Below are 10,816 nucleotides of genomic sequence, written 5' to 3' on the forward strand. Positions count from 1 at the left end.
TTTTCAGTTAAACGTGTTGATGTTTTTACTCTAAAACAAAAAGTCTATATATTATTAGGTTTAAAGTTGAATTAATGGATTAAGAGACAGATGTTCTTCTAGGGAGGACAGAGTTTTAAATTGTGTTACATTTGTTAACTGTATATGCTTGACCCAATTTGTCTATAACAGAGTTGACAGATTTTTCTGTTAGTACATTGATTTTCAGAATAAATATTTAAAATTTTACAAGTTTAAGATCAGCAAATATAGAAAATATTCAATTTAAAGTGTGTTCTATGAAAATAAAAAAAGGAACAAAAAAAACAACAACAATTTTTGTTTTCTTTCTCACCTTGAAATGTACCCACAATTCTAGAATGAGTCATATAGTAAATATAATATTGTTAATATCTACTAAATGTATGTGAAAATACATATGTACTATATATATATATATATATATATATATATATATATATACTGTCAATCAATTAAAATTTGTTATCTCGTTAATCACAGTCATGGACTGTGATTAATCGTGATTAATCGCAAATTTAAAATACTAGGATTTACCTGTAAATGTGTTGAAATAAAGAAATGCATGACAAACTAGTTTAAGGAAACATTTCACACCTCCGCCAGGCATGATACACAATCCTTATTATTCTTTTGTTTTTATTCAGCCATTATCAGCCTATATACTGGCAATAACACATTTACCAAGCCACATCGCTTCAATCCCGGTATACATTTTCCCAACTATTATCAAAAGTATTTCTAAATAAATACAAAACATTTCTTGCAACCTTACGTGAAGTATTATGACAAAATGCATTATGAAGAAGAATTGGACCTGTTCTGCAGCTGCATTAGAGCTAACATTAGCATCATGCTACATAAGACCATTTATGAGATTAATAGTACACTTTTACTCAGAACTCACTTTCAACCACCATCGAGTGTTTATAATAACTTCTTTTTGCGAACACATGTGGAATTTGGTCGTTTACTGTTGTTAAAATATGCTATTTATAGCCTTTTTTTTAAAATTGTTGTACAAATTAGCATTTCAGATGTACACATTCATGTGTTTATTATCTTATATAATCTATTGTGGCTGTTGTCATGTTTATTTCTGCTGTGTAAAAGCCTTAACATGTATGCTCTGGCTGAAACTCGCGTTGCGAAGTTACAACTGCCTCTCTGTTCTTAAGTTGCCAGGTATATATTAATACACATTAGTAAAAGGATCTATTTGAATTTTTATTTACACTTTGGGCGGCTGCAGTACATTATAAAAGTATCCCAAAAAAATGCAACCCACGGCTCTGTTATTTTTCCCACGACTGTATTTTAAAAATAGCCCAATTGTGCGGGAAAACCGCGACCCTGGCAACATCACACCGTAGATACCTAGATACACAACATAGTTACCCTTCCGCGCTGCGATGATGGCAAGAAGTTGGGGTCAAACTTTATCAAACGATTTGTGTTAAAAAAATATTAATGCGTTAAAATTTTTTGATTAATCGCATGCGCTAACATTGACAGCCCTAATATATATATATATATATATATATAAATAACTTGTTACGTGTACTGCGTTAGGCTGACAGAGACTTGTCACAACACGTACATATTATTGCTCTTTTGTTGGATTGATTGCTATTGTCCTCATTTAAGTTGCTTTGGATAAAGGTGTCTGCTGATTGATTAAATGTGGACATTAATTTGCCTGAATCTGTACAGAATTGGGGGCCTTTGTAGGCATATTGGGAATGTATTTTTGAGACATTTAATTTTGTATGTAAACCCGGTGTTAATAAAAAGGAGTGTTTCAATAAAGCTATGTAATACTGTATTGTTTCTGTCTTATTGCTAAATAGATATTTTATATGTATCAATATATGGCTACAAATGGTTCATGCATATATTGCAGAATATTGAAAAATATAAGCACTAGAGTTAATATAATATAGATTTAATATATCAAATTATATCTTCCAATATATTCACATATATTTTTGTTTCATAAGGGAATGCCCTGGCCCTGATGGTACATGGCCCCATCCATCATCCCTTTGATGCGGTGCAGTAAGTCCTGTCCCCTTAACAGAAAAACACCCCAAAGCATAATGTTTCCACCTCCATGTTTGACGGTGGGGATGGTATTCTTGGGGTCAAAGGCAGCACTCCTCCTCCTCCAAACACGGCGAGTTGAGTTGATGCCAAAGAGATGGATTTTGGTCTCATCTGACCACAACAATTTCACCCAGTTCTCCTCTGAATCATTGGCAAACTTCCGGCCTGTACATGTGCTTTCTTGAGCACAGGGACCTTGCGGGCGCTGCAGGATTTAAGTCCTTCATGGCGTAGTGTGTTACCAATTGTTTTCTTGGTGACTATGGTCCCAGCTGCCTTGAGATCATTGACATGATCCTCCCGTGTAGTTCTGGGCTGATTCCTCACCGTTCTCATGATCATTGAAACTCCACGAGGTGAGATCTTGCATGGAGCCCCAGATTGAGGGAGATTGACAGTTATTTTGTGTTTCTTTCATTTGCGAATAATCGCACCAGCTGTTGTCACCTTCTCACAAAGTTGCTTGGCGATGGTCTTATAGCCCATTCCAGCCTTGTGTAGGTCTACAATCTTGTCCCTGACATCCTTGGACAGCTCTTTGGTCTTGACCATGGTGGAGAGTTTGGAATCTGATTGATTGATTGCTTCTGTGGACAGGTGTCTTTTATATAGGCAACAAACTGAGATTAGGAGCACTCCCTTTAAGTTGGCTGCACACTAGACGATTTTCAAATCTTAAACGATTTTAAAACCATGGGAGACCACAGACATGAAGACAGTTCAACTGATATTTAGCCTTATAATCCTCTGAACGCACACACCAGACAATTCAACTAGACCGCGAGACCACACATGAAGATTGTAGGAACGATTTCACAGTCACACGAGATCTCACTGACACTTGTGACTAGAGAAGAAAAACAAAAAGAGGACAATCAATGTTGTCAGCTGGCTCTCCTGGCGCGCGTTCTGTTTCACAGTGAAAAACAAAGTATAGAAAAGAATATGGGTGATATTCTCTGCTTTGATGTCATGTTTGTGGCTGCCAAATTTCAGCTGTAGAAGCACGCAACATCTGGTAGGTGACACTTGCTTGCTCTCATTGGCTATCGCGGCTATCACGTCAGAGGCAGCCCGATGAAGAGTCGTAAATATCAAACATGTTTGATATTTACGATTTGAGTTCGGTGACTCGATCGGGAACAGATAAATAATCGTAATAACACCACACAATAGAGGATTTTTGGACAAAAAAATCGCTTGCGACAAGCCGCAAATCGGGCCACATCCCCCAAATAGGGCTTAAAATCCTCTAGTGTCCGGCCAGCCTTAAGAGAGTGATCCTATTCTCAGCTCGTTACCTGTATAAAAGACCTGGGAGCCAGAAATCTTGCTGATTGATAGGGGATCAAATACTTATTTCACTCATTAAAATGCAAATCAATTTATAACTTTTTTTTGTTGTTATTTAAATTATAGACTGATCATTTCTTTGTCAGTGGGCTGACCTACACTGGGCTGACCTACGATCATAGACAAACATTTTGGGTGTGTTATCAGTGCTTCTTTCTGTATCTGCAGTGAGATTCACTCTTGTGGCTTCTCACTACCCCCTTGGTCTCAGTCTGTCCCTCGGGCTCTTCAGCTGCGATGTATCCAGACTGCCTGAACACACATTAGGACTGAATGGATATGCATGAATGAGCACATACACAAACAAACACGTGTGTCCGTCCACATACACAAATGGAGAATATACTTTTCTAATGTGTTTATATAGAAGAATGAGGACAGGTGCTCATATAGGGCTGTATATATAGGGCCGTACCCACCATTGATGTCCCCAAGGTCTGGACCTCTGTATTTTTCCAAGGTGTATAATAAAAGTTGTGAAATAATTGCCAAATAGCAGTATTGTATAGCTGTATTTCAAAGTAGGTTTCTGTTTACAGGAGCAGAGCATGAATTTCACAACAACGCTTTAGTTTTAATGATGAAAATTACAGGCCTCTCTCATCTTTTTAAGTGGGAGAACTTGCACAATTGGTGGCTGACTAAATACTTTTTGCCCCACTGTATGTTACATATATATAACAAAATCTGACAAATATATTTTGTAATATATATCCATATATGCATGTATGTATCCCGTAATGTATGACTATACATGTGTGTGTGTGTATATATATATATATATTAATATATGGGTAATTCTAGAATTGGGGGTACATTTCGCGTCTCCCAGGTAAACCTTCTGTTATTTTTAAAAACAAAACTTCACTGAATCAGTTTTGAATAATAACATAAATTATATTAAGCTATCACCAAAACAATGCTTTTATGTATATTAAGGGACATTTTGTCTTGAAAATAATAACTGAAAGACTGCCACTACACCTATTATTGAATGTCTTTGCCTCCTGATTCATATACATTCAGCTTGAATTATCATGAAATAATTAAGTCTAATTTTCATATTTTTGTGTTTACTCTATTAAGTTACATAAACAATTGCATAAAATATCTAATTTTTTTAATATTTGTAATTTCATTAATAAAAATAAATAAATACATTTTGTGTCTGTCCCTACGTTCTGGTCAACTCTGTTACCTCAGTTATAAAAAGGCATAAAAATCTTTAAAGCATTCATCGAAAAAACATGTGACTTGCACCAAGAGTTGTCACTTCCTCTGGTAGGAATCTTTGGAAGGCATTGATGTATGTCTTTATTCTTTATTCTCATTAATTTGTACAAAATGTTTGGGATACACCAATAGTAGATTAATTATTTGTCAAATCTGTTATTTTGATTTTGCAGTGAATCTGCAATCACATTTAAGTATTTTGCATTATTATTATGGGTCATTTTACTGTAAATGATACATTTGTTTTATATCATTACAGGCTAAAGAAATTGAATTACAGATAAATGAAACTCTCAGCAGCAGAAAGGCAAGGGCAACAGAGGGCACAGCGACATGCTGACCCTGTAAAGAAGGCAGAAAATAGACGGCACAAAAGGAAGCACCACTACTCAAAATACAAGCTTGTTTTGCTCTAATGTTTATAAATACTAATGTAAACATATGGCTTCAAAGTAAATCTAAAATTCTTGCAAACTGCTATTCCTTGAATCAAGAGCTCTTATGTCTATAAAAACTTGCATAGTGCACATTTAAATACTAAATAAAGACATATGGGCAGAAATTGCCAATAACTGATTTGCATGCCCAGGGTGAGGTAGCAGCTATGTTGTTTTATTTTCCAGATCTGTAATGCATGAGACACATGCAGTTAATTTTCAATTACATGAAAGATCTGTAATTCACATGTATTTTATAAAATTAAATAGTTGTTACATTTAAAATGGTTTCAGTTTCAGAATCTGGCAGAAAATGTTGCTGTTTTTGGTCTTTTAACTACAGGTGGTCAACTCTGTTTTCTGATGTCAACTCTGTTACCATCAATGTCAACTCTGTTTGTTTAAAGTTTTGCTTTAAAAATGATAATTATATGTTTTTATTGTTAACAAATTGATCAGAAGCTAATTAGCCTGATTACTACTACTACTACTACTACATGAAATTATAAAGAATTTCATTCATTTTTAAAGCTATGTTTAGAGAAAATACACACCATGTTGGCAACTTTTCAGTTAAACGTGTTGATGTTTTTACTCTAAAACAAAAAGTTTATATATTATTAGGTTTAAAGTTGAATTAATGGATTAAGAGACAGATGTTCTTCTAGGGAGGACAGAGTTTTAAATTGTGTTACATTTGTTAACTGTATATGCTTGACCCAATTTGTCTATAACAGAGTTGACAGATTTTTCTGTTAGTACATTGATTTTCAGAAGTTTAAGATCAGCAAATATAGAAAATATTCAATTTAAAGTGTGTTCTATGAAAATAAAAAAAGGAACAAAAAAAACAACAACAATTTTTTGTTTTCTTTCTCACCTTGAAATGTACCGACAATTCTAGAATGAGTCATATAGTAAATATAATATTGTTAATATCTACTAAATGTATGTGAAAATACATATGTACTATATATATATATATATATATATATATATATATACATACTGTCAATCGATTAAAATTTGTTATCTCGTTAATCACAGTCATGGACTGTGATTAATCGTGTTTAATCGCAAATTTAAAATACTAGGATTTACCTGTAAATGTGTTGAAATAAAGAAATGCATGACAAACTAGTTTAAGGAAACATTTCACACCTCCGCCAGGCATGAGACACAATCCTTATTATTCTTTTGTTTTTATTCAGCCATTATCAGCCTATATACTGGCAATAACACATTTACCAAGCCACATCGCTTCAATCCCGGTATACATTTTCCCAACTATTATCAAAAGTATTTCTAAATAAATACAAAACATTTCTTGCAACCTTATGTAACCAGGAGGGCAAATGCCACCTAAGACAGGACATAATAATGTAGCTATTTTCCACCACTACAGGGTTTTCCAAACAAATGGAAGAGACAAGCAGAGAGGTGTACAAACACTCTTCTTTAATTGACGCTCAAACATATCATCATACAAAACAATTCATTAGAAAAACACAAATTTCAAATACAATACTGTTTTGTTTACAAAAAAGATAACATTCAGTGGCCACCTGTACTAAGGTATCTTGACTTGACAACCTTGGGATAATTCAACATTTAATAAGGAGGAGGAAAAAAAAAAGAAACCAAAAAAAAGCCCAAATGCAATACAACAAAATCCTCCAAAATTCACACTTCCCCACAAACCAATAAAACAAAATCAAATTAACCTCACTCAAAAATAAATAACCAAAACCACAACCCACACTACAAACAAACAAAAACAACAACAGTAAACCCTCCCCACAGATGATAGCCCTTGTTGGTTAGAAGGGGATTGACAATCAAAGATAACAATAGCCACACACAATTCTCACAACACAAAATACAAAATTACAGAAACTACAATTGAATCAATCGAATAAAAAGAACAACACACCACCGGTTAATCTTACACACGCGCACACACACACACACCAACAACAACAGCAGCCACAACAACCACACGCTCACGCTCCATACAAACACACACGATTAACGGGCTATTATGCGACTTAAACACACACAGTCCAATATCCCCGAAGAGAAGCGAATTACTTTTCCGCAGCACAAGTAAGCCGCCGCACAGCAGCAAGACAGCAACGGAAAAAATTCTGCAGCACACTTAACTGGCTCTCGATACGAGTGGTGAACGATCCATCAATCCTGCCTGGGTCAAGCCTGAAATGCGTTGATGCGGTTGAATACCCTCAGGCCCACGCCCAGAGTTAAAGAAGAATTCCAACCTTATACAGGTTACTGTGTTTCCTAGCACAAAGCTTAAAGCACATCAAATAGTTCTCTCGACACGATCCACATGCAGCCAGTATACCATGCTGGACGAAACGGAAGTGAATGGAAGTCTCCGCGCTTTCTTTTAAAGGGGCCGTAAACTGGACTTCCGCCCAACTCCATCCACCCACACAGAACGGAAAACTCACCAAAGGAGGTCACCCCATTACATTTACCCCTGGCTTTTCTATCATCGTCCCGATGATACAATTTACATCCACGGACGAAAAGGGCAATTCTGGGTCTGACCAGGTTGAACTGGAGCATTCGCAAGCTCTCTACTCAAATGTACACTCTGCACTATTGCTGTAGCCCTCGGCAAATGATAAGGGTTTGAATGTTTCCCAGCAGTGGCCCTAGTGGTTTGACGCCTACCTCCCTCCCTTGTTTGAATTGGGGGATGACCAACTGATACAGGACCTTCAATCCCCACCTCAACAGGACTTCCTACAAACCTCTCCAACTCCAGCGGTGGATCTACTTCAACTACACCCGAAACAAATGGGGTAACACCTACAAGGGCTACCTCCAGGTCATCCACATCATCCACTGCCACTGGAGGGGCTAAAAACTCATTCAAATTATCATCTGACACCCCTAGTCCTGGATCAGCCATGTGGCCAGAACATTCTATGTGTGGTACTAACTTTAAGTGAGACCTATGCACCTGCTTTACCCGAGAAGGGTTATCTGCCTGTGCTATAGTGTATACGCCACCATCACCCATCGGAGCTCTGACTACTTTATAGACAGTGCTGGACCAATGATTTTGTATTTTATGACGACCACGAACACCATGGTCACGCAGATAAACTTCTTGACCTTCCTGCAATGCAACTTCCCTTCCTACCTGACCATGGCGCTTCTTACGAAGCTCTGCAGCCCTATCCAGCCGAGCCCTCACTCTGGTATAGGTTACTTTAAGTGTCTCTCTATGCTCACCCACCCAGTCTTTCACTTGTCCACTGACAGGTACGTCCACTGCTGTGAGCAAAAAATCCACCGGAAGTCTGGGAGCCTGTCCGAACATCAAAAAATATGGAGACTCACCCGTGGCCTGGTGAGGAGTTGTATTGTATGCAAAACATACCTGTGCAATATGACAAGTCCATGACCTCTTCTGCTCCCAAGACAGTGTACGCAACAAGTCGTGAAGAGTTCGATTGAAGCGCTCGCACTGCCCATTCCCCTGAGGGTGATATGGGACAGTGCGAGTCTTCTGGACTCCATACAACTGACAAAGTTGGGAAACCACGGCACCCTCAAAACTCCGACCTTGATCTGAATGAATTTGCGCTGGTACCCCAAACCTATAAAACCACTCATGGACCAAAAGGTTATCTACCGTAGTTGCTTTCTGGTCCCGTGTGGGCACAGCCTGAGTATATTTCGAAAACACATCTGTAATAACCAAGACATGTTCTCGACCATCACTAGCCCGCTCCAATGTGGTAAAATCGACCGCCAAGATTTGATTTGGTCTTGATGCCAACAAATGGCCCATAGGAGCACGAGCTGGTGGCTGATTTGATTTCGCAATAGCACACTGACTACAGTCCTGGCATTTCTTCCGCACATCAGCCTCCATCCCAGGCCAATAACACCGGCTGCGTATAAGCTCATAGGTACGCTCCCTACCTTGGTGACCATGAGAATCATGCAATTGCTGAAAAACCTCTGCCTGCAAAACCTCAGGCAGCACCAACTGATACACCTCTTCCTCCCCATCAGGTAGTTTTAAGCGACGATATAACAAACCATCTCTCTTAACCAACCGGCTCCACTGACGAAGCAATTCCAAACATCTTTTGGACATAGACTGACGTTGTTCCTTAGTTGGATATACCTTGGAAGAAAAAAAATCAAGCGCCGGACCAATAACTGAATCCTGCTCCTGTGCCTGTCGTAAGTCTACATTTGTGGTGGGGAAAGCAGAGATTATATTCTGTGCCAACTCTACTGGTCTCTCCCTATCCAACAATTCTACCAACATTGCAGGCAAAGCTGTACCACAATCTTGCTGTGGAGAAGGTACCACTGTGTATTGCCTAGACAAAGCATCTGCATTACCGTTAGCACGGCCTGGGCGATATCGGATATCGAAATCGAACGCTGCCAGCTGGGAAGCCCAGCGTTGCTCTAAAGCACCAAGTTTGGCAGTCTTCAAATAACTCAAGGGGTTGTTATCCGTGTAAACTACACACCTCTGTCCTAAGAGATAATCTCTAAATTTTTCGGTCAGAGCCCATTTCAATGCTAATAGCTCCAATTTCATGGAGCTATAATTTTGCATATTTCTTTCTGTGGGTCGGAGTCCCCGGCTAGCATATGCCACTGGCCTCAACTTGCCATCCTTCTCCTGACTAAGCACAGCCCCTAACCCGGAGTGGCTGGCATCAATTTCCAACACAAACGGGAGGGAAAAGTCTGCATACGCCAATACAGGGGCTGTCACCAGTCGCTGCTTCAAATTTTGAAACCCCTGCTCGCACTCCTCCGTCCAACAGCTTGCAATCGGCTTCCCAGAACCCCTCTTCTTCTTTGTCCCCACCAAGTCTGCAACAAGGCGATGTAACGGGGCCGCCATCCGTGCAAATCCCTCTACGAAGCGTCTATAATAACTTGTGAATCCTAAAAAAGACCGCAATTCTGTCACATTGATTGGGCGCTTCCATTCCGCCACCACACTGATCTTAGCTGGATCAGTAGACACCCCCTCCTTAGATACTACATGCCCCAAATAACTTACTTCTTGCCGAAAAAAACAAAATTTTTCTAATTTAGCCTTAAGCCCCTCCTCCTGTAGTCGGACAAAAACCATTTCCAGCCTCTCCAACTGCTGTGCAATAGTAGACGAAAAGATGATAATGTCATCTAAATAGAGCAACAATGTCTGGAACCTTTGGTCCCCAAACATGCGCTCCATAAGGCGTTGAAAGGTACTAGGGGCATTGCACAACCCAAAGGGCATTCGATTAAACTCAAATAACCCAAAGGGTGTGCAAAAAGCAGTCTTGCACTTATCTCCCTCTGCCACCGGAACCTGGTTATAGCCACTGGCAAGGTCCAATGTGGAAAACCACTGGGCTCCACACAGGGCATCCAATGACTCCTCAATCCGGGGCAGGGGAAAAGCGTCCTTCCGTGTCTTACCATTCAACTGCCTGTAATCAACGGAAAGGCGAATCTGCCCATCTTTCTTTCTCACAACTACGATCGGAGAGGCATACGGACTAGAACTCTCTCTAATCACCTGATTCTGCAACAGTTGGTGAATATGCTGTTTAACGGCCTCATAATCAGAAGGGGGTAACCGTCGATACCTCTGCCGTATTGGCTCACTA

This window comes from Onychostoma macrolepis, chromosome 19, assembly GCF_012432095.1.
Source record: "Onychostoma macrolepis isolate SWU-2019 chromosome 19, ASM1243209v1, whole genome shotgun sequence".
NCBI classification, from domain to species: Eukaryota; Metazoa; Chordata; class Actinopteri; order Cypriniformes; family Cyprinidae; genus Onychostoma; species Onychostoma macrolepis.